A 23668-nucleotide genomic window follows, 5' to 3' on the forward strand; every position below is an offset into this window, starting at 1 on the left:
TTTCTTTCTTCTTTCTTTCTTTCTTTCTTTCTTCTTTCTTTCTTTCTTTCTTCTTTCTTTCTTTCTCCCTTCCCTCCCTTCTTTTCTCCTATCCATCCCTCTTTCTTTTTCTTTACTTATTTATTTCTCCCTTCCCTCCCTTTTTTTCTCCCATCCCTCCCTCTTTACTTATTTATTTCTCCCTTCCCTCCATTTTTTCTCCGATCCCTCCCCCTTCCTTCCTTCCGCAGCACTGCCCCCCTTGTTCCTACCATCACGCAGCACAGCTGATCGTCTAACCGTGAGCTGCACTGGCTGCCTATTGGTCTCCGGATACGCTTCAAGGTGCTAGTCGTCACTTATAAAGCCCTACATGGTATTGGACCTGGGTACTTGAGAGACCGCCTCCTGTCGATTACCTCCCTAAGACCCGTCAGATCCCACAGACTAGGCCTCCTCCGAATTCCATCTGCCGGCTAATGCCAGCTGTCAACTACCCATTGGAGGGCCTTCTCTGTGGCTGCTCCGGCCCTCTGGAACGATCTCCCCATGGAGATTCGGACCCTCACCACCCTTCAGGCTTTCCGTAAAGCCGTTAAGACCTGGCTGTTCCAGCAGACATGAGGCTGCTGAGTTCCATCCCCACTCGAACTGGTGTGCTTGTTGAGACGAGGTGGCGCAGTGGGTAGAGTGCAGTACTGCAGGCCACTTCAGCTGACTGCTAGTTCAGCAGTTCAGCGGTTCAAATCTCACCGGCTCAGGGTTGACTCAGCCTTCCATCCTTCCGAGGTGGGTTAAATGAGGACCCGGATTGTTGTTGGGGGCGATATGCTGACTCTGTAAACCGCTTAGAGAGGGCTGAAAGCCCTATGAAGCGGTATATAAGTCTAACTGCTATTGCTATTGCTATTGCTTTATAAATTGGTTTTGTATTGTTGTTTGTTTTTGTTGCCTTCCCTTTTGTATTGCCCCCCCCTTCCCTTTCTGTTTTGTTAGCCGCCCTGAGTCCCTCGGGAATAGGGCGGCATACAAGTTGAATAAAAGATTTAGATTTAGATTTAGTTTATTTGTATGCCGCCCTTCTCCGGGAGGGACTCAGGGCGGCGAACAACTCAAGGGGGAAAAAGGGAACACAAAACACAATACACGTGATTAAAATAAACAAGAATCATACAACCATACAAGTCGAGAGGGGAGGGGAACTCATCAACCCCAGGCCTGCCGGCACAGCCTCAAACCTTTATTTTTTTTTTCAACTTTCTTAAGCATTTTTTTACTACCGGCTCGGGGAAACGGTAGCATGTTTTACTACCGTTTCAGGCGGTCCGAACCGGTAGCATTTCATCCCTGCTACAAGATACCTTCCGACAGTGTTAATCTGTATTTACCCTGTTTCCCTGAATATAAGGCCTCCCCGTATAATAAGCCCAATCAGGCTTTGGAGCGCATGCACTAAAATAAGCCCCTCCCCTGAAAATAAGCCCTCCCTGAAAATATTGCAACACAGCAGCAGCCAAGAGGTGACCACGCTCGCCGCCTCCTGCGCCTCAAAAATAATAAGACCTCCCCGAAAATAAGGCCAAGCGCTTATTTCGGAGAGGCAAAAGAAAATAAGACCCTGTCTTGTTTTCGGGAAAACGCGGTAATGACTGTCCTTTCCTGGAAGGATTAGAAATCTCCAGATGTTGCCCTGCGACCTTGACTCTGCCTGGTGAGAGTGGCCGTGTAGCAACATCTGGTTCCTCCCTGGTTCCATTTAGCCCAACAGATTTTTTTTCCCTCAAACCAGACCATCAAATTCAGCCGGGAGGAAGGCAAAAGATATATTTATGTACTCACGCTCAATCTCGGGTGAAGGCTGTAATGGAAGGGGGCCGTTTCTCCGACGTTAATTCGGGCAGGATGTGTGACGCGTTTCAGGGCTGCCTTCATGTAAAAACAACCTAGAAATATCTTTTAAACAAGCAAACAAACAAAAAAGACAAAGGGGGAAAAATAGAAACGATTTATTTATTGATGCGTTTATCCAGCCACAAACTACCGTATTTTTCAGACCATAAAACGCACCTTTTTCCCTCAGAAAAGAGGCTGAAAATCTGGGTGCGTCTTATACACCAAATACAGCATTCCCCCCCCCCGAACCCCCGTCCCCTCACCAAAATGGCCATGCATAGCCTGCAGGAGGCTTTCAGAGAGCTCCTGGGGAGGGCAGAAATGAGCAAATAATGGGTTGCTTTTTGCCCCCACCCCCAGCCCCTAGCAGCACTCGATAAGCCTCCATAAGGCTATGCATGCAATTTTTTTGACAAAAAAATGGGGACATTTTAGTGAAAAATGGGGCGGTTTTTGCTCGTTTTTGCCCCCCCAGGAGCACTCTGCAAGCCCCCCCCAAAAAAGGCTATTTATGCCTTTAAAAAAACCGAGCCTGTTTTCATGAAAACCGGGCCGTTTTGGGGGGGGGGGTCCAGAGTGCAAAAACTTTTTTTTCCCCTTTTGGAAAGCTCTTTAACTGATTGATGAGAATTAGATTGATCGAGTGCTATGCCAGCAGAAACAAAGTCTTAGGTGCTGCAGATTGTCAGCGATTTCCTTCTCCAGCACATGGATAAATACACCTGGAAACATCTACCTACCTACCTACCTCTCTCTCTCTCTATCCCTCTACCTACCTACCTACCTACCTACTACCTACCCTGTCTCTCTCTCTCTCTCTCCCTACCTATCTACTATATTTCTCTTTCTCTCTCTTTCTATTTCTGTCTCTCTATTCCTCTACCTACCTATCTACCTACCTACCTACACACACACTCTCTCTCTCCCTATCTACCTACTGTATTTCTCTCTTTCTTTTTCTATTTTTCTCTCTCTATTCCTCTACCTACCTACACACACACTCTCTCTCTCCCTACCTACCTACTGTATTTCTCTCTCTCTCTATCCCTCTACCTACCTACACACACTCTCTCCCTCCCTCCCTACCTACTGTATTTCTCTCTCTATCCCTCTATCTACCTACCTACCTACTTTTTCTCTCTCCCCCTACCCATCTACTATATTTCTCTCTCTCTTTCTATTTCTCTCTCTCTATTCCTCTACCTATCTACCTACCTACCTACACACACACACACTCTCCCTATCTACTGTATTTCTTTCTTTTTCTCTCTCTCTCTTTCCCTCTAACTACCTACCTACACACACTCTCTCTCTCTCCCTACCTACCTACTGTATTTCGTTCTCTTTTTCTCCCTCTCTATCCCTCTATCTACCTTTTTAATTTGCCTCTTCAAAACCTTGGTGCGTCTTATACTCCGGTGCGTCTTATACTCTGAAAAATATGGTATGTAACTCTGGGCAGCGTACAATTTCTGTTCTTAAGCGAGACGGTTGCTAAGTGAGTTTTGCCCCACTTTGCAACCTTTCTTGCCATCGTCGTTAGGTGAATCACTGCAGTGGTTAAGTTCGTAGCAGGGCGATGCAGCGAATCTGGCGTCCCCATCGACTTTGCTTGTCAAGACAGTTGCAAAGGGGGAATCACATGACCTCGGGGCACAGCAACTGCCATAAGTACTCGGGGCAGGCGGGCGGGCACATAGATATAGATATAGATTAGATTAGATTTATTTAGCTTGTATGCCGCCCTACTCCCGGGGGACTCAGGGCGGCTAACAATAAGAAGGGAAGGGGGTACAAAAATAAAAACAACAATTAAAAATTCAGCAACAGTCATAACATTGAATGGGGCTGGATAATTCAACAGCCCCAGGCCTGCCGGAACAGCCAGTTGCTTTGCGGAAGGCCGGAAGGGTAGTAAGGGTCCGGATCTCAACGGGGAGATCGTTCCATAGGGCCGGAGCAGCCACAGAGAAGGCCCTCCCCCGGGGAGTCGCCAGCCGGCAGATGGAATCCGGAGGAGGCCTAGTCTGTGGGATTTAATAGATCTTTGGGAGGTGACTGGCAGGAGGCGGTAACCAGGTCCGATAACCAGGTCCGATACCATGTAGGGCTTTAAAAGTAACAACTAGCACCTTGAAGCGTGTCCGGAGACCAATGGGAAGCCAGTGCAGCTCGCGGAGGATAGGTGTAACGTGGGTGTACCGAGGTGCACCCACAATTGCTCGTGCGGCTGCATTCTGGACTAGCTGATATAGATTAGATAGAAGATAGACAGACAGACAGACAGAGATAGAGAGGGAGGGAGGGAGGGAGGGAGGGAGGGAGGGAGATAGATAGATAGATAGATAGATAGATAGATAGATAGATAGATAGATAGATAGATAGATAGATAGAAAATAGACAGACAGACAGAGATAGAGAGGTAGGTAGGTAGGTAGGTAGGTAGGTAGGTAGGTAGGTAGGTAGGTACAGATAGATAGATAGATAGATAGATAGATAGATAGATAGATAGATAGATAGATAGAAGATAGACAGACAGACAGACAGACAGAGATAGAGAGGTAGGTAGGTAGGTAGGTAGGTAGGTAGGTAGGTAGGTAGGTACAGATAGATAGATAGATAGATAGATAGATAGATAGATAGATAGATAGATAGATAGATAGATAGAAGATAGACAGACAGAGATAGAGAGGTAGGTAGGTAGGTAGGTAGGTAGGTAGGTAGGTAGGTACAGATAGATAGATAGATAGATAGATAGATAGATAGATAGATAGATAGATAGATAGATAGATAGATAGATAGATAGATAGAAGATAGACAGACAGAGATAGAGAGGTAGGTAGGTAGGTACATAGAGATAGATAGATAGATAGATAGATAGATAGATAGATAGATAGATAGATAGATAGATAGAAGATAGACAGACAGACAGAGATAGAGAGGTAGGTAGGTAGGTAGGTAGGTACAGATAGATAGATAGATAGATAGATAGATAGATAGATAGATAGATAGATAGATAGATAGATAGATAGAAGATAGACAGACAGAGATAGAGAGGTAGGTAGGTAGGTACATAGAGATAGATAGATAGATAGATAGATAGATAGATAGATAGATAGATAGATAGATAGAAGATAGACAGACAGACAGAGATAGAGAGGTAGGTAGGTACATAGAGATAGATAGATAGATAGATAGATAGATAGATAGATAGATAGATAGATAGATAGATAGATAGATAGAAGATAGACAGACAGACAGAGATAGAGAGGTAGGTAGGTAGGTAGGTACATAGAGATAGATAGATAGATAGATAGATAGATAGATAGATAGATAGATAGATAGATAGATAGGCAGGCAGGCAGGCAGGCAGGCAGGCAGGCAGGCAGGCAGGCAGGCAGGCAGGCAGGCAGGCAGGCAGGCAGGCAGGCAGGCAGGCAGGCAGGCAGAGATAGAGGTATGTATGTATGTATGTAGGTACATAGATATAGAGATAGATAGATATAGATTTTGCAGCCGTCATCTGTGTTCCTCTGATCCACATTCTTGTTAAACAAGAGAATTTCCTTCCTTGAACTCCGCCGTAAAAACGCAAGCAACTAAAACACAATTCAAAGGAAAACGACCAAGAAGCACCGCGAAGGGAGGTGAAACACCCATTGTCCCAAAAAAGGTTTAGACTCGGTTGCGATGGCAAGCCGAGGACAACCCCGATCATTCCCTTCCTAAGGAAGGCAACCCACACCGTACTTGCTGCTTGCTCTCTTGCACCGATACTAAACTCCGCTCCGCCCGCAATGCACAACGAGGCTGCCTATTTTGCACCGAGCGCGGAATGACAACTATGCGGAGCATTTGGCCTGCAGGAGCCAGAGAACGTAGGGGTCACCAGTGGCCCTAAGGCCCACTTAGAAGAAAGAAAACAAAACGTTAACCTTTTCCCCCCTTTAGCAAAGATTTAAATCCTTAATGAGCTTTGGACGGGAAAAGAGTCGAAAGATTGAACCCTTCGTGATGGGCTGTAGACATTCCCAGCTTTTATCATCTTCGGGGGGGGGGGGAGAGCTATTTATTGTCCAAGATGACCGGTGGCTACAAGCTGGGGATGAGATGACAGGCCTCGTCCTGCGGAATGGATGAAGAGTCCAAAACCCCGCGGAGAATTCAAAAAGAGAGAAAGCGAAGATGTTTAGACACTAAAAAGAGAAAAATCAACAAAGACTTTCAACCTTCAGACATGGCAACCGTCCTTCCCCGAGGCTACGTCTCAATAAATATCTGAACATGAATTACAGTCGCACAATTGGCAAGAAAACCCTTGGGAACCTATCCCAAAAGAAAACTCGAGGGAGGATAAACAGGCTGATGTTCGGGCGCGAGGCAAACGGGCTCATTTATGACGGTTCGCAGCGGAGGGGGGGGTCGTGTGACCCGCTTTTGCGACCTTCTGGCAAGCAAAGTTCAATGGGGAAGCCAGATTCACTTAACCAGAGTGTTACTAATCTAACAACTGCAGCGATTCACTTAACAACGGCGGACAGAAAGATCGTGAAATGGAGCAAAACTCACTTAATGAATTTCTCACTTAGCAGCATGTATTCTCAGCTCAATTGTGGTTGAAGTCAAGGACTACGTACATACACATATCCATCTATCTACATCTAATTATCCATCTATATAACTATCTATCATCCATATGTATGTATGTATGTATGTATGTATGTATGTATGTATGTATGTATGTATGTATCTATCTATCTATCTATCTATCTATCTATCTATCTATCTCTATCTATCTATCTCTATCTATCTATCTATCTATCTATCTATCTATCTATCTATCTATCTATCTCTGTCCATCCATCCATCCATCCATCCATTTATCTATCTATATCCATCCATCCATCCATCTATCTCCATCCATCTATCTACCCATCTCTTTATATATCTCTATCTGATCTATCGATCTTTCTACCTCTAACTCTCAACCTACCTACCTATCATCTCTCTCTAACTCTCGACCTACCTACCTATCATATCTATCTATCCATCCATCCATCCATCCCATCCATCTATCTCCATCAATCTATCTACCCATATCTATCTATCTATCTATCTATCTATCTATCTATCTATCTATCTATCTATCTATCTATCTATCTATCTATCGTCTATCTATCTGTATATCTCTCTTCATGTATCTCTCTCTCCCTCCCACCCTCTCTCTCCATCCATCCATCCATCACCATCCATCCAATCTTGCTATCGATCGATCGATCTGGCTATCTATCTATCTATCATCTATCTATCTATCTATCTATCTATCTATCTATCTATCTATCTATCATCTATCTATCTATCTATCTATCTATCTATCACTGTGAATAATTTTGGAGTCTATATCCTGAAGACACCCCCCCCCCCATATCACATGATGCTGTGGGAAGTTAGCACCTATCCCTCTGCTAGAAAAATGAGATATTTTAGAAAATATTAAAAGGGCAGAATATTTCCCCTAAAAGGGAAGCAGAATCTCAGACCCCCACCTTTGTCAATGGGACATTAAAGGCCTGAGCCAGTCTATTCTACACAACAAAAATTTACCAACCCTTCAGGCACAGCCGTAATAGGAATTGCCCAAAGCTGTTTAATTACATCATCACCCAGCAAGAGTCAACCAAGCTTGGGACTCAGGACAGCCTGCAGAGTTCCCCCTGCATGGCCCCATGGGAGTCTCACAACCAATCAGAAGACAAGCTCAAATTGAAAAGCCCAGAGAGCATAAAACCCCAGGCACTTTCAGCATCTCTCCACTTTTTCTTTTTCTTTTGCTAAGGTACAATTTCTCTTTTTCTGCTCAGTGATTGGAGAGAGTCAAAGTCACACCTAATGGGCTTGACTGAGTTGAGAAACTGAAGGCAACCAAGCCTAGGAGGCATGGCTAAAGACTCTAAAATAATTCAGTCGCCAGGCAGACGAACATAAAGTTGAACCCTGCATCGGTTCTCCAAGCAGTGGACAGGAGAAGGACATTTCTTCCAACAGTGGCATGCAAATTATCTCAGCATTTTTAGATCAACTAAACAACGAAACTCAAAGAGATCGTGGTTCATTTTTTTCCCCACAACCCTGGCACAAAAACTAATCTGAACATTAAAAAAAAACTATTTATTGAACAGCTTCCAAGCTTATTCACAACGGAGGTAAACATCTCCCATTAGTGTGTAAAGGCTTGGATGGAAAATGTAAGACTGAAATCTCACAGGGCCTTTTAGGGAACTGTTTCGGCTCCTTCTTCCAAGTCGTAGTGGAAAAACTATCGTGGATAAAATCCGCCCCCACAACTCCAAATCCACGCAAAGTTTCTTTTCTTCAAGGAAAGGTTAATTACTCTGCTGGTCATCGCCGAAATGCCTCTTTAAAGAAATAACAAGTCTTCCTGAAAGTTAATTAAGGAGAAATTGTAGGAATACTTTAAAAAAAAATAGAGATATCTTGGAAAACACTGGATTTACAATTAAAGACAACACCGTTAAATGCCATACCATTATATTCCCAATTGATCCAGGGCACCTTAGGCGTGGATTAAGCAAAACACACAGAATTAACAAGTTATCTCAGCACTAAGTGTAAATTCATTTCCTTAATAATCACAGCCTCGCTGCGGTTTTTAATTCCGTTTAGGGTTTGTTTGTTTTTAACATTTAATTTTGAAAGCTATGAACGGCACAATCAATGAACGGCACAAATGAATGAACGGCACAATCAATGGAATTGTCCTGACCTAGGCTTCCTCAAAACGTACAAAGCAGATTCTTGGTCCCGACAAAACCCCTTTTATTAAACGAATGTCAATTCCTCTCCTTCACCTTCAGCAAAGGCCTGGCAAACAGTCTTTCAAAGGTGGATTTATGACCACAGACCTTATCTAGCTTGGAAAGCTGCCATGTAAATATTTTCCAAACACAGTGCTGTGCAAGGAAAGGCTGGGCACAGAGTCTCTGAGATTCAGGGACAGATCTTCACACTCCTGAAACATATCTAACGAATGAATGAATGAATGGTTTCCTGCAAAAGCCCCCTCCCCTTTCGCTCCTCTTTTATTTCCTATGGGAGGGTCCAATCACCGTCCATCTGTGGCTTTACTCCCAAGTCGACCCTGATTTCTTAGCTGTTCTTTTCTTCTGGCAGCTCTGCGCATGCGCACACTGGGAACAGGCTCCAGCTGTTCGTCTGCCTCACTGATGTCTGACTCTGAAGGCAACTGAGAACTGGCATATGGCTCTGGCCCCCTCTCTGCCTCCGACACAGACCCCTCGTCCGAGCCTTCTCCAGCCTCCAGGACTGGCCCGTGTTCCTCCCCAACCTCCTCACTGTCCGACTCTGCTGCCAGCTCTGCTGGCCACTGGCGGGTCACAACAGGAATATTCCAAGCAACGCAATGGTCAATTACAGGATTTTCCCAATTGGAAATTCAGCAGGCTGCATATTTCAAATATTTTTATTTCTAGCAAAAGAAAAATATTTCAAATATGTAGCCTTTGGCGCTGGGAAAAAGCTTCAAACCTTACGTCCAAATCACTTCAATTCTAATGAAACAAATATTACAGAAGGACAAAGTCACTTTGGGAGAAATTATATCTTCTTAAGAGTCTCCACTAGAGCAAAGGTAAAACTGACATTCCTAATTTACCCATTTCACGTCACAAGGATAATATCCACTCAACGCGAACATGGATTTTAAAGAGTGGCGTGCAACAAAATTTCGTTTAATGTATGCCGATTAGTGTGTAATCAAAGCAGCGGTGGGTTTCATTTATTCTTACCCCCGGTTCGCCCAGCGTGCACACGCTCGCTTTGCGCACACATGGGTCCGTGCATGTGCCGATTTCTGTGTGTGTGCTTTGCTCACGCGCATGCCTTCTGTGCCTGCGCCCGGCCTCAAGTACGTGGCTAAATAGGATGGCATAGAGCTGGGGGAGGGGGGCAGGCCCTCCTGTGATCTCTGAAACTGGTTCGTCCGATCCGGTCTAAACCGGCTCAATACCACCACAGATTTAAAGTCTCAATAAAGTTATTCTAAGCCTTCTAAGTCTAAATAAAGTGAAAACTAGAGAGGGTCCCTTCTGGGACCTTTAAAATGTTCTCATTTTTTCGCAGAGGATCAACCTGATTGTAGTTCTACCCTCGGTGTTCCAAGGTCATTCTCACACACTATTACAAATAATAAATCCAGCAAATGGGCAAATCGAATAGTGATATGAACTGCTGACTGCAGAGGAATCTTGGAGAGGGGGATCCTTAAACTAAATCAATTGGCCTCAAGAGAACAAGGACTTGTTTAAGGCAGTCCTAACTGGCAAATTCAATCTTAGACAGGTATTTAGAGGGGCCTGGAACATGTTTAAAGAAAGAAAGAATGTGTGTCTCTTTCCCAGAATGCTGTCAGCATCATTATGAGTCAGCATTCAAAGAAGGGGTGAAATTCAGCAGGTTCTGACAGGTTCTGGAGAACCGGTAGCGGAAATTTTGAGTAGTTCGGAGAACCGGAAAATACTACCTCTGGCTGGCCCCAGAGCGGGGTGGGAATGGAGATTTTGCAATATCCTTCCCCCAGGAATGGGGTGGGAATGGAGATTTTGCAGTATCTTTCCCCTGGAGTCGGGAAGGAATGGAGAATTTGCAATATCCTTCCCCTGGAGTGGGGAGGGAATGGAGATTTTGCAGTATCCTTCCCCTGGAGTGGGGAGGGAATGGAGAATTTGCAGTATCCTTCCCCTGGAGTGGGGAGGGAATGGGGATTTTGCAGTATCCTTCGCCTGGAGTGGGGAGGGAATGGGGATTTTGCAGTATCCTTCCCCTGGAGTGGGGAGGGAATGGAGATTTTGCAGTATCCTTCCCCTGGAGTGGGGAGGGAATGGAGATTTTGCAGTATCCTTCCCCTGGAGTGGGGAGGGAATGGAGATTTTGCAGTATCCTTCCCCTGGAGTGGGGAGGGAATGAGGATTTTGCAACATCCTTCCCCTGGAGTGGGGAGGGAATGGAGATTTTGCAATATCCTTCCCCTGGAGTGGGGAGGGAATGGAGATTTTGCAGTATCCTTCCCCTGGAGTGGGGAGGGAATGGGGATTTTGCAGTATCCTTCGCCTGGAGTGGGGAGGGAATGGAGATTTTGCAGTATCCTTCCCCTGGAGTGGGGAGGGAATGGGGATTTTGCAGTATCCTTCCCCTGGAGTGGGGAGGGAATGGGGATTTTGCAGTATCCTTCGCCTGGAGTGGGGAGGGAATGGGGATTTTACAGTATTCTTCCCCTGGAGTGGGGAGGGAATGGAGATTTTGCAGTATCCTTCCCCTGGAGTGGGGAGGGAATGGGGATTTTGCAGTATCCTTCGCCTGGAGTGGGGAGGGAATGGGGATTTTGCAGTATCCTTCGCCTGGAGTGGGGAGGGAATGGGGATTTTGCAGTATCCTTCCCCTGGAGTGGGGAGGGAATGAGGATTTTGCAACATCCTTCCCCTGGAGTGGGGAGGGAATGGAGATTTTGCAGTATCCTTCCCCTGGAGTGGGGAGGGAATGGGGATTTTGCAGTATCCTTCCCCTGGAGTGGGGAGGGAATGGGGATTTTGCAGTATCCTTCGCCTGGAGTGGGGAGGGAATGGGGATTTTACAGTATTCTTCCCCTGGAGTGGGGAGGGAATGGAGATTTTGCAGTATCCTTCCCCTGGAGTGGGGAGGGAATGGGGATTTGGCAGTATCCTTCCCCTGGAGTGGGGAGGGAATGGAGATTTTGCAGTATCCTTCCACTAGAGTGGGGAGGGAATGGGGATTTTGCAGTATCCTTCGCCTGGAGTGGGGAGGGAATGGGGATTTTGCAGTATCCTTCGCCTGGAGTGGGGAGGGAATGGGGATTTTACAGTATTCTTCCCCTGGAGTGGGGAGGGAATGGAGATTTTGCAGTATCCTTCCCCTGGAGTGGGCAGGGAATGGAGAATTTGCAGTATCCTTCCACTGGAGTGGGGAGGGAATGGAGAATTTGCAGAGGGAATGGGGATTTTGCAGTATCCTTTCCCTGGAGTGGGGAGGGAATGGAGAATTTGCAGTTAAGACATTATCTCGAGACACACATATTCGCCGTCATGCGTGAGAAAAAATGGTAAACGGCATTTACAGAAAATGATGGGGAAAAACACCAATCTGTGCAAGCATCAACAACTATTCAGAGGGATACCTTTTAACCTTACTATTCTGAAGAGGAATTCCAGGGATGGAAATTGCCTCTACCAAGCAGGGAATTAGACCCACTCTATAATCATGACTAAAATAACCTTTAGTTCAGTGGTGGATTCCAGGCGGTCCGGTCCGGTTGTACCAGTAGTAGCCGGGAGCAGCGGCCACCGTACTGGTACGGTGGCTCGTTTGGCCCACCCGCCCGCGTTCCTTGCCTGTTTTTGAAACAACCGGGCCAATTGCGCATGCACCCACAGCATGTGGCACCCGCATGACCCCCTGCGAGCAGCTGCGTGTCGCAGGACAGTGGCGTGCGCAAGCGTACGCAGCCCACGTGCCCGACGAGGACAGCCGGCCCCGTGCGCAACATACTGATTGCGATGGGAGCCGTAACCCAGCACTGCTTCAGTTGATGAATCCAAGAAAGCAGCAATCTCCAAAAAACAGGTTGCAAAACAAACACTTCCATCCAGCCTCATTACGGGAAGATATCTCATTTCAGCAGCCACCTCAAGGCACGGATACGGCTTTTGGCTTGAATGTCCCTTCTGGGGCCAATAATAATAGAAATGAAATCTGACTTCAGTTTTTTCACCTCCGCAAAGTTGCTGTTGTTTTTGTTATAAGAAGTAAGAGTATACCCTAATTTCACTGCAAAAGGAAGTCAGTATAGTATTCCCCCCTTCCCCCCAAACATCACGCAGATACAACCAACTCTGGTCCTTTTTTTCTTCCTAATTTACATCCTTATAGAAAAGTATTAAAATTATTTGGTGGCAAATGTTATTGTATGTTAACGGCCATTTATTTTACACTAGCCGGGGCGGGGGAAATATGGGGGTGTGTGTGTTGCCCACACATTACATTATGTGTGTGTGATCTTTTGGCACAAAATGACAAAAAGGTTAGACATCACTGTTCTATACAATTTCACATAAATGGTTATCCAATCTCTTCTTAAAGACTTCCAGTGTTGGGGCATTCACAACTTCTGGTGGCAACTTCTGTTCCACTGATTAATTGTTCTCACTGTCAGGACATTTCTCCGTAGTTCTAAGTTGCTTCTCTCCTTGATGAGTTTCCACCCATTGCTTCTTGTCCTGCCTTCAGGTGCTTTGGAGAATAGCTTGACTCCCTCTTCTTTGAGGCAGCCCCTGAGATATCGGAAGACTGCTATCATGTCTCCCCTGGTCCTTCTTTTCATTAAATTAGACATACCCAATTCCAGCAACTAACTGTTGGTAATGTTATGTCAAGGGGCAGGAAGGAGAAAGGGGGGGAAACATGTCTTATTAGGAGCCAAATGGCATTTTCTGATTCCTCTAATCGGGGATGGTGCACTTGAAGAATAAACAGACTGACCACTGGTGGGTTCTGGCTCCCGTCGTAACGGGTATGCTGCGTACGGGGCCGGGCATGCTCGTCGGGGACGTACGTGGTGCACGCACGCGCACGCCACTGCTCTATGACATCCAGCTGCTTGGCGGGGGTCACACAGGCGCCGGAGGTAAGGAACACAGGTGGGTGGGCCAAACGAGCCACCGTACCGGTACGGTGGCCGTTGCTCCCGGCTACCCGCGGTACGGCTGTACCGGCCCTTACCTCCTGGAACCCACTACTGAGACTGACCGTAGTAAAGGCTCTCTTGATGTCTTGAAAAACGACACAGAGGAGAGAGGGAGAGAGGGAGGGAGGGAGGGAGGGAGGGAGGGAGGGAGGGAGGGAGGGAGAGGGAGAGAGAGAGAGATGAAAGGAATTTGAGGAGTCAGCCAACAAAGCCACCCTAAAATGCTCTGCCGGAAGATATTCACGGCACACCCCGTGTATTTTGGCCGCCTTAGAAAAGAAAACAATCGTTCCCCAGAAATCGTTATGAAAATAAACATGCCCGGCCCTTGATTCGAAACAATTAAGATGTGTTTTGCTGGTGCCAAGCTGTGCTGTCAACAGTCTGGGCTGCCCTTGGGTTGAGGCTACGAGTGAACGGGGGAAAAAGGTATAAAGATTCAATAGACCTTTCAATTAAAATAAAAAGCACCCTCTTCTCTCCCTCCCTTCCCGCTCCTCTCTTTCTCTCTCCTCTTTCTTTTCTCTCTTCCTTCTCTCTCTTCTGCCTCTTTCTCTCTTCTCTCTCCATTCTTCTCCTTTCTTTTCTGTCTCTTCTTTCCCACTCTTCTCTTTCTTTTCTCTTTTCTTTTCTCTCTCTCCTCTTCTCTCTTCTCTTTCTTTTCTCTCTCTCCTCTTCTCTCTTCTCTTTCTTTTCTCTCTCTCCTCTCTCCTTTCTTCTCCTCTTTCTTTTTCTTTCTTTCTCTTTTTTTTCTTTCTTTTCTCTCTCATCTCTTCTTTCTTCTCTCTCCTTTCTTCTCTTTCTCTCTCACCTCTTTCTTTTCTCTCTTCCTTCTTTCTCTTCTGCCTCTTTCTCCCTCCTTTCTTCTCTTTCTCTCCATTCTTTTCCTTTCTTTTCTGTCTCATCTTTCCCTCTCTTCTCTCTCTCTCTTTTCTTTTCTCTCTCTCTTCTCTCTTGTTCTTTCTTTTTTCTCTCCTCTCCTCTCTCCTTTCTTCTCTCTATCTCCTTTCTTTTCGCTTTCTTTCTCTTCTTCTTTTTCTCCTTTCTTTTCTCTCATCTCTTCTTTCTTCTCTTTCTCTCTTCTTCTCTTTCTCTCTCCTTTCTTCTCTTTCTTCTCCTGTTTTTTCTCTTCTTTCTCTCTCTTCTCTCTTTCTTTTCTCTTTTCTTTTCTATCTCTCCTGTTCTCTCTTTTCTCTCTCTCTTCTCTCCTTTCTTCTCTCTATCTCCTCTTTCTTTTCTTTTTCCTTCTTTCTCTTCTTCTTTTTCTCCTTTTCTCTCTCATCTCTTCTTCCTTCTCTTTCTCTCCTCTCTCTCTCTCCTTTCTTCTCTCTTTCTCTCTCTCCTCTTTCTTCTCTCTCTCTTGAATGGTCACTAAGTGAACTGTTGTAAGTCAAGGACTACCCATAGACCCAAGGTTGGGAAAACAATTATTTATTCGTGATTTCCAGCCGTGAGAAGGGGCTACAGCTGCTATTGTTCAGCAGCTGCTGTGACAGGAAATGACAAATTTGTAGCCCAGGCCCTTATTTGCACACCTCCTATTTCCAGTTATTATTCTTACAATAAGCCACGGCTATGGGAAATATATATATATATGCTTATTGGCTTTGTTCTGTCCTCCTCCTCGGTGACACTTTGAACCGACCGTTTAGATGGCAGAGTAAGAAGCAGGTCAAAGGAAGACTTTGGGGAAGGGAGCTCAAATTGTAAGGCTGAGAAGAGTTTTTTGCAGGCCAATTTTTTCCCCTCCCAGGCATAAAGATCGCCCCCCCCCCCATCTCCCTCCCTCCCTCCCTTTCTTCTCTCTCTCTCTCTCTCTCTGAAAACCAAACAGGAAATGATAAAATATCTCAAGGAAAATAGTTTCCAATTAGGCCAGAAATGAATGCAACGTTTAGAGAAATAAGCAAAAGGGCGGCGGCGGGGGGGGGGGGGGGAACGAAAAATATGAATCTCGCAGGAGGACGAGCCACAAATATACCGTATTCCCCCGAAAATAAGACAAGGACAATCATGTTACTAATCTAATAACTGCAGTGATTCACTTAACAACAGTGGCTAGAAAGGTTGTTAAATGGGGCAAAACTCAACAAATTTCTCACTTAGCAGCAGGTATTCTGGGCTGAATTGTGGTCATGTCAAGGACTACACACACACACACACACACACACCCCTATATATCTAATTATCTTTCTATATCTATCTATCTACCTATCCATCTATCTATCCATCCATCTCTCTCTTTCCCTTCCTCTCTCTGTCATCCATATCTCTCTATCTCTCTATCTATATCTATCTATCCATCTATCTCATCTTTATCTATCATATGTCTGTCTGTCTATCTATCATCTATATCTATCTATCTATCTATCTATCTATCTATCTATCTATCTATCTATCTATCTCTATCTACCTATCCATCTATCTATCCATCCATCTCTCTTTCTCTCCCTCCCTCTCTATCTGTCATTCATATCTATATCTATCTATCTCTATCTATATCTATCTATCATTCTATCATTCTATCTATCTATCTATCTATCTATCTCATCTTTATCTATCTATCATCTGTCTATCTGTCTGTCTATCTATCTATCTATCTCTATCTACCTATCCATCTATCTATCCATCCATCTCTCTTTCTCTCCCTCCCTCTCTATCTGTCATTCATATCTATATCTATCTATCTATATCTATATCTATCTATCTATCTATCTATCTATCTCATCTTTATCTATCTATCATATGTCTGTCTGTCTATCTATCATCTATCATCTGTCTATCTGTCTTTCTGTCTATCTATCTATCTATCTCTATCTACCTATCCATCTATCTATCCATCCATCTCTCTTTCTCTCCCTCCCTCTCTATCTGTCATCCATATCTATCTATCTATCCATCCATCCATCCATCCATCCATCCATCCATCCATCCATCCATCCATCCATCCATCCATCCATCCATCCATGGAAAGAGACAGACAGATAGACAGTGTTAGCTGAAATATGTGTAAAATACTCGGGACAAATCTGGCTCCAATGAATTCTGGGTTTATTCTCATTTTATTTTCAACTTTCCACAAAACTAGGCCACCGTCTTTGAGACACTAAGTTAGGACGGCACCAGAATAAGATGATGAAAGTAGTAGAAAAAAATTGCAACTGTCCCCACGGTTATTTCTAAGCTTGTTAGAAACAATGGGATTTTTCAATGTCTGGTCCCAGAGTCCATGACATAGCCATCTATAGCTAGATAGGACTTCAAACAAGAAAAAAAAACATTTTCCAATATGGTGTAATAGAGACTGCACTGTCACAAAACACAGGAATTGATTGTTTCCAGAAAAAGAGCAGAGCCAATCTTATTTTTCCCCCCAAAGGAACCTGTTCGACCGCCAAAAATTTCAACCTTTGAAACCGCTGTGATACAAAAGTACTTTTTATCTTAAGATCCTTGCTAAACAACCTGTATTAAAAGACCTTCCCACGGTAATCTGCTGGGGAGATTTGCTACTTAAACGCCACAACAGAAATTCAAAGAAGCACCCCTGTGTTGGAAGAAATGTCCATCTGGGTTCAGTTCTAAGTGGGGGAAAAGACACCAGATTCATGGATGTTGCTTGGAAAGATGGTTTATTGATGGAAAGGATCCCATGGCTTGAGATGCTGAGGGGGAAAGAGGAAGAGATGCTGAGAATTTGCAATGGATGGCTGTGAAGGTTGGACCATAAGGAAGGCTGAGTGTCAAAGAATGGAGGCCTTTGAACTCTGGGGCTGGAGAAGACTCCTGCATTGAGTCCCTTGGACTGCAAGGCCATTCAACGGTCAGTCCTAGAGGAGATCCACCCTGACTGCTCTTTAGAAGGCCACATCCTGAAGAGGAAACTCAAAGACTTTGGCCACCTAATGAGAAGGAAGGAAGCCAAAGAATGGAGGCCTTTAGACTCTGGGGCTGGAGAAGAAGACTCCTGCATTGAGTCCCTTGGACTGCAAGACCATCCAACCGGTCAGTCCTAGAGGAGATCCACCCTGACTGCTCTTTAGAAGGCCAGATCCTGAAGAGGAAACTCAAATCTTTTGGCCACCTCATGAGAAGGAAAAAAGACTCACTGGAGAAGAGCTTCATGCTGGGAACGATGGAGGGCCAAAGAAGAAGAAGGGGACGACAGAGAATGAGGTGGCTGGATGGAGTCACCGAAGCAGCCGGCCTGAGCTTCGATGGACTCCAGAGGATGGCAGAGGACAGGAAGGCCTGGAGGAACATTGTCCATGGGGGTCACGATGGGTCGGACACGACTTCACAACTAACAACATGCTGACAATGCCTGGGGTTACGCTGATTAGTTGTCAGACTCCCATGGGGTCATGCAGGGATAACATTGCAGGTTGTATTTCGAGTCCCAAGCTTGGTTGAGCCTTGCTGGGTGATGTAATCTTCCCAGGTGCCATGTGGTGAGATAAGTAGAGGGCTAATCCTACCTCTGTTGGATCTTGGGTGAGGGCATTTGCCTATGAATAGACCTAGCTAGCTCTTTATCTCTTAAGTGCCGGAGATCTGCTGTGGGCTATTGGGGAAGGTGGAGGCTATTAAAATGAGCCTGTTTCCTGCCTAAAAAAAACATGTTTCTCATCCGGGGCAATATAATATTCTGCTTTTTTAAATAATTCCTAGTATATTTCATTTTTCTAGGAGGAGGGGTGGGTGTTAACTTCCCACACCCGTAGTGCACATTTTTAAATATATATAATTAGGCGTGACCCGACAAAAGCGTGCCGACAAAACCACGTCGCTAAAACCGCAACATCATCAACGCACCAACAGTGTGTCAACAGAAGGGCGGTTTAAATTCAGGTAAGGGTTAGGTTTAGGGTTAGGTTTAGGGTTGGGTTTAGGGTTAGGGTTAGCGTTAAGTTTAGGGTTAGGTTTAGGGTTAGGATTAGCATTACGTTTAGGGTTAGAATTAGCGTTAAGTTTAGGGTGAGGGTTAGTGTTAGGTTTAGGGATAGGTTTAGGTTTAGGGTTAGCGTTACGTTTAGGGTTAGGATTAGCGTTAAGTTTAGGGTGAGGGTTAGCGTTAGGTTTAGGGTTAGGTTTAGGTTTAGGGTTAGTGTTAAGTTTAGGGTTAGGTTTAGGGTTAGGGTTAGCGTTACGTTTAGGGTTAGGATTAGCGTTAAGTTTAGGGTGAGGGTTAGCGTTAGGTTTAGGGTTAGGTTTAGGTTTAGGGTTAGTGTTAAGTTTAGGGTTAGGTTTAGGGTTAGGATTAGCGTTACGTTTAGGGTTAGGATTAGCGTTAAGTTTAGGGTGAGGGTTAGCGTTAGGTTTAGGGTTAGGTTTACAGTGCGCTTCTGTCGCTGCCCTGTTGTCGGCGCCATTCAGCGCTCATTCGTCGGCGCGGTTTAGAACTCACGGTTTTGTCACCGCTGTTTAGTCGGGCGCAGTTTTGTCGGTCGCCCTTTTGTCGGTGAACCATAATTAGGAAGTTGTTGTAAGCAGGAATGTCACTGCTTGTCTGTTCCTGCTCCCACATGGAATTTAAAACGCAACACAGACAGCCCTTCACCTGCAATGCTTCGCTTAGTGACCCTTCAAAGTTACACGGGCACAGAAAAAACTAACTTAGGATTGTGCTTCAAACTTACGACAGTTGCAACTTCCCCATGGTCGCCACTCCCGCCAATGTGGGACCCAGATTCCCTTAACAACCACGTCACTAACTGAACAATTGCAGCGATTCACTCAGTGACTGTGCCAAGAATGGTCGTAAAATGGAAGCAAAACTCACTTAACGAATATCTTGCGTAGCGACAGAAATTTTGGGCTCGATTGTGGTCGTACTTTGAGAGCTAGGATTATCAATGGGGAAGCCAGATTCACTTTACAACTGGGTTACTAACTTAGTATTTACCGAGCAAAATTAGTATTTATATAGTATAGTATTTATATAGTATAGTATTTATATAGTATAGTATTTATATAGTATAGTATTTATATAGTATAGTATTTATATAGTATAGTATTTATATAGTATTTATATAGTATTTATATAGTATTTATATAGTATTTATATAGTATTTATATAGTATTTATATAGTATTTATATAGCAAAATATCTTTTTTTCCTCCCCCCACCCCTTCTGAACCAGTCCCACAATCTTGGCCTCGGAGTTCAAAGGAAAGTTAAGAGAATTTGGATTTCAATGCTTGCCAGACGAAGGAAAAAACGCACTGTTTGAACAATTCACTGTAATCAATAGGCCGCATTGTTCCTCACACTGTCGCTTTCCTTTGTGTGAGTCAGTGCCGTATTGTTCCAATAACGGCCTAATGGAAAGCATGATGTGTCTCGGAGCCCGAGGGGCCACTCGGTCATCCCTGGAAACCAAATCTCCTCCTCCTTCTCTTCCTCCTCCTCCTCAGCCTCCTCCAGAGGTGGTATTCAGCCTGTTTGGAGCGGGGTCCCGAACCGGTGGCGGAAACTTTGCCGAGTTCAGTGAACCAGTAGCGATGGCTGGCTAGCCACGCCCCCAAACGGGTCCCCCTGCCACCGGCTGCTCACCCCACTTGCTCACCGCTCACTCGCCCTGACGCTTTGCATACCGGCTCTCAAAGAGGTGGCGGCTGGCCGCAGGCATTGAAAAGACCTCCGGCAAGCGAAAAAGCTGCTGCCGTCACCGCCATGTTCTTCGCGCATGCGCATCCCATTGCCTTCCAAGTCACTTCACGGCTGGCGAAGGGAGGGCGTGGGTAGTTAGAGAAAAATCCTTTAAAAATGTCTACCTGCGGGCGTGGCTAGGTGGGGGGGCATGTGACTGAGTGGGCGTGGGCGTGAGTGCCATCAAGTTGGCCATGCCCACTCAGTCACATGCCCCCCCTCCACTTCTCCTCCTTCTCACAGTGATGATGTTACCTAGTTGGGTAATGAAATGTCTGCGGGAAAACAACCCAACTCAGAAAGCACCAAAGTCCTTCCAATCCACGTCCTCCTCCTCCTCCTCTTCTTCTCCCCCCTCTCCTATTTTCTGGAACTGATGATGTTCCCTAGTTAGGTCAGGAAACGTCTGCAAGAAAACAACCCATTCCAGAGAGCCCCCCAGGACTCTACAGTTCCACCCTGAGCTACGAATACTCTCTTCTAGCGGTATCCATTTATCTGCCAAACACATTTGACGCACCAATTATTCCCGCCAGATGCTTGTTTAGCGGCTTCCAACCACCACACCCTTCTGACCGAGGTTTCCTTAGAAAGCAAGAAGCAAAGTCTTGGTCCCTCCAAAACCTCTTCTATTTACACGACTGTGAATTCCTTTCATTCGCAGTCCGCAAGGCTTAGCAAACAGTCTTCCCGAGGAATGTTTATCCACACGCACCTTATCTCGCTTGGCGAGCTGCCAAATAACTAGTTTCCAAACACAGGCGGAGACAAAACTTGGCACAGAGTCTCTTATAATCACAAACAGAACTTCCCGCTCTTGAAACGACCGAAGGAACGAATTGTTTCCTGCAAAAGCCCCCTCCTCATCCCCTCCTTTTTTGCTTCCTATGGGAGGGGCCATTCACCTCCAAGGTGTGGCTTTATTCTTAAGTCGACCGGCTTTCTTAGTTGTTCATGTCTTCTGGCAGCTCTGTGCATGCGCACACTGGGAACAGGCTCCAGCTGTTCCTCTGCCTCACTGCTGTCTAGCTCCCTCTCTGCCTCCGACGCAGAGCCCTCGTCCGAGCTTTCCTCAGCCCCCCCAGGACTGGCCCACGTTCCTCCCCAACCTCCTCACTCTCCGACTCTGCTGCCAGCTCCGCAGGCCGCTGGCGGGCCACAACACACACATTTACGTGACCTTCACTCATTCAGCAATATCAAGCCAACGGCACTATTTATCATGAAATACACCGTATTTCTTTTATTATCCCAATTATTTAGCCATTGCCTAGCAACCCCCGGGCCTGTTAAATCCAAGTGGAAAGATGGAACCTGACAAGACGCATTTCATAATCTTTAACATATTCATCTTTTTGCAACTCCCGGCGTAATGCAATGTCATTCAAGAGGTTACGGCTGTCACTCAGCAGAATCACTCTCCGTCTGACTTGCCGTGAGGACACTAATGATCCCATCCTTCCCCTCGTTTTCGCTGAAGCAAACTAATAGCAGGAATCTTTCCAAAGAGTTTACCCTAATTTTAGGAAATGGGCAGTTTCTGCTTGAAGGCGCCCTGGGGAGATCGCTTGAGGATATCTATTTTAATACCAGTAGTAGAGGGCGTGTAATCTTGCCACTTCTAGCTCTTCCATCCCCTGAAGCAGAGAGACCAAAGTATGTATTACAGAGAGCCCTTGATTTATAAACATTCGCTTGGTGACTTAAAAGAGTTACAACGGCACTGAAAAAAGTGACTTACGACCGTTATCCGCATTTACGACCGTTGCAGCATCCCCCACGCTCACGTAGTTAAAATTCAGACTCTTGGAAACTGGTTCGTATTTATGACGGTCATCGTGGTCCCCATTTGCAACCCCCACCTGACAAGCAAAGTCGACGGGGAAGCCAGATTCACTCAGCAACCGGGTTACCGGATTAACAACTCCAGGGCTTCACTTAACGACGGAGGCAAGAAAGGGTCTCAAAACGGGGCAGGACTCACTTAACGAGCGTTTCGCTTGGCGGTGGAAATCTGGAGTTCAATTGGGGTCATAAAGTCAAGGACTGACTAAATTGTTCTTTCAAACTGCGTAGATTCCTGATAATGTTGATGATGCTAATAGGCTAATATCTTATTTTTCCTCAAGTTTTCCATATATATTTTGTACCGCTGCGTTCCACAATGCTTCCTCCTGTTGCAATTCCCTTAAGTGCAGCGTTTCAGGGACTGGATTTCAAAACATTTCCTCGGGGCACCTAAATTAAAATAACCTGGAAACTGATTCCGTTTCAGACCTCGCCAAAACGCATTGGGCTTGCTTAAGAATAATACATTTTTCATTGGCCGAGTGAACTTTAAATCACAAAGGTCGTAGCCATCCCCCCTCGCCCCCCCCCCCCCCTGAACTGCGCTCAAGAGCTACAAGGACTGAGCCGGCTGCCCTGGCTGATAAAATACCAGGCATGGAAGGAATTTGAAGAGATTAAAGAGTTGGGAGGTCATCTAGTCAACCCCCCCCCCCCAAGCAGGAGACCCTACACCATTTCTGACAGAGGGCAGTCCAGTCTCTTCTTGAAAGCTTCCAGAGATGAAGCTCCCACAACTTCTGAAGGAAACTTCTCTTCCACGGGTTGATTGTTCTCACTGTCAGAAAATTCCTCCTTATTTCCAGTTGAATCTCTCCTTGGTCAGTTTCCATCCATTCTTCCTTGTCTGGCCTTTTGGGTGCTTTGGAAAAAAATAGGTTGACTCCCTCCTCTTGGTGGCATTGGAAGACTGCTATCATGTCTCCCCTGGTCCTTCTTTTCATTAAACTAGACATAACCCAATTCCTGCAACCATTCCTCATATGTTTTAGCCTCCAGTCCCCTAATCATCTTTGTTGCTCTTCTCTGCACTCTTTCCAGAGTCTCCACATCTTTTCTACATCGTGGCGACCAAAACTGGATGCCCTATTCCTCTCTCTTCTTTTCTTCTTCTCCTCCTTTCTCCTCCCTACTTCTCTCTTCTTTTCTTCCTCTTCTCCTTTCTCCTCCCTACTTCTCTCTTCTTTTCTTCCTCTCCTTCTTCGTCTTTTTCTTTCTCCTGTTCTTCTTCCTCTTCTTTTCTTTTTCTCCTTCTTCCTCCTTCCTCCTTTTCTGGGATTAGAACCTGTGCTGTATTACATCTTAGGCAGATGTGTTAACCACTAAGCCACAGGTCCTTCTCCGTTATCAGCTGAGCCAGGGAGATAGGTATGTATTAAGTTCTAATCCCAGTAAGGGTATGGCTAGCTGATGAGAGCTAAATAGCTTGAAATAGATCTATACTAGTCTCCCTTTATTTATTTATCAGCACAAATGCAACACAAATGTAACAAAGGCAACAG

The 23668-nt window shown here is 45.4% G+C and overlaps 1 protein-coding gene across 1 annotated transcript in view; it reads right to left on the minus strand.

Annotated features, from left to right (window-relative positions):
• APBB2 (amyloid beta precursor protein binding family B member 2) overlaps positions 1-23668 on the minus strand; it is a 115565-nt gene that overhangs the window by 74565 nt on the left and 17332 nt on the right. Inside the window, exon 2 of the mRNA XM_087724841.1 lies at positions 1819-1932. The gene's annotated coding sequence lies outside the window, so the exon portion shown is untranslated. The remainder of the gene's footprint in view (positions 1-1818; positions 1933-23668) is intronic.

Source organism: Thamnophis sirtalis, unplaced genomic scaffold (assembly GCF_051295495.1).
Source record: "Thamnophis sirtalis isolate CommonGarterSnake01/CBP01778 unplaced genomic scaffold, rThaSir2_p1.2 scaffold_10, whole genome shotgun sequence".
NCBI lineage: Eukaryota > Metazoa > Chordata > Lepidosauria > Squamata > Natricidae > Thamnophis > Thamnophis sirtalis.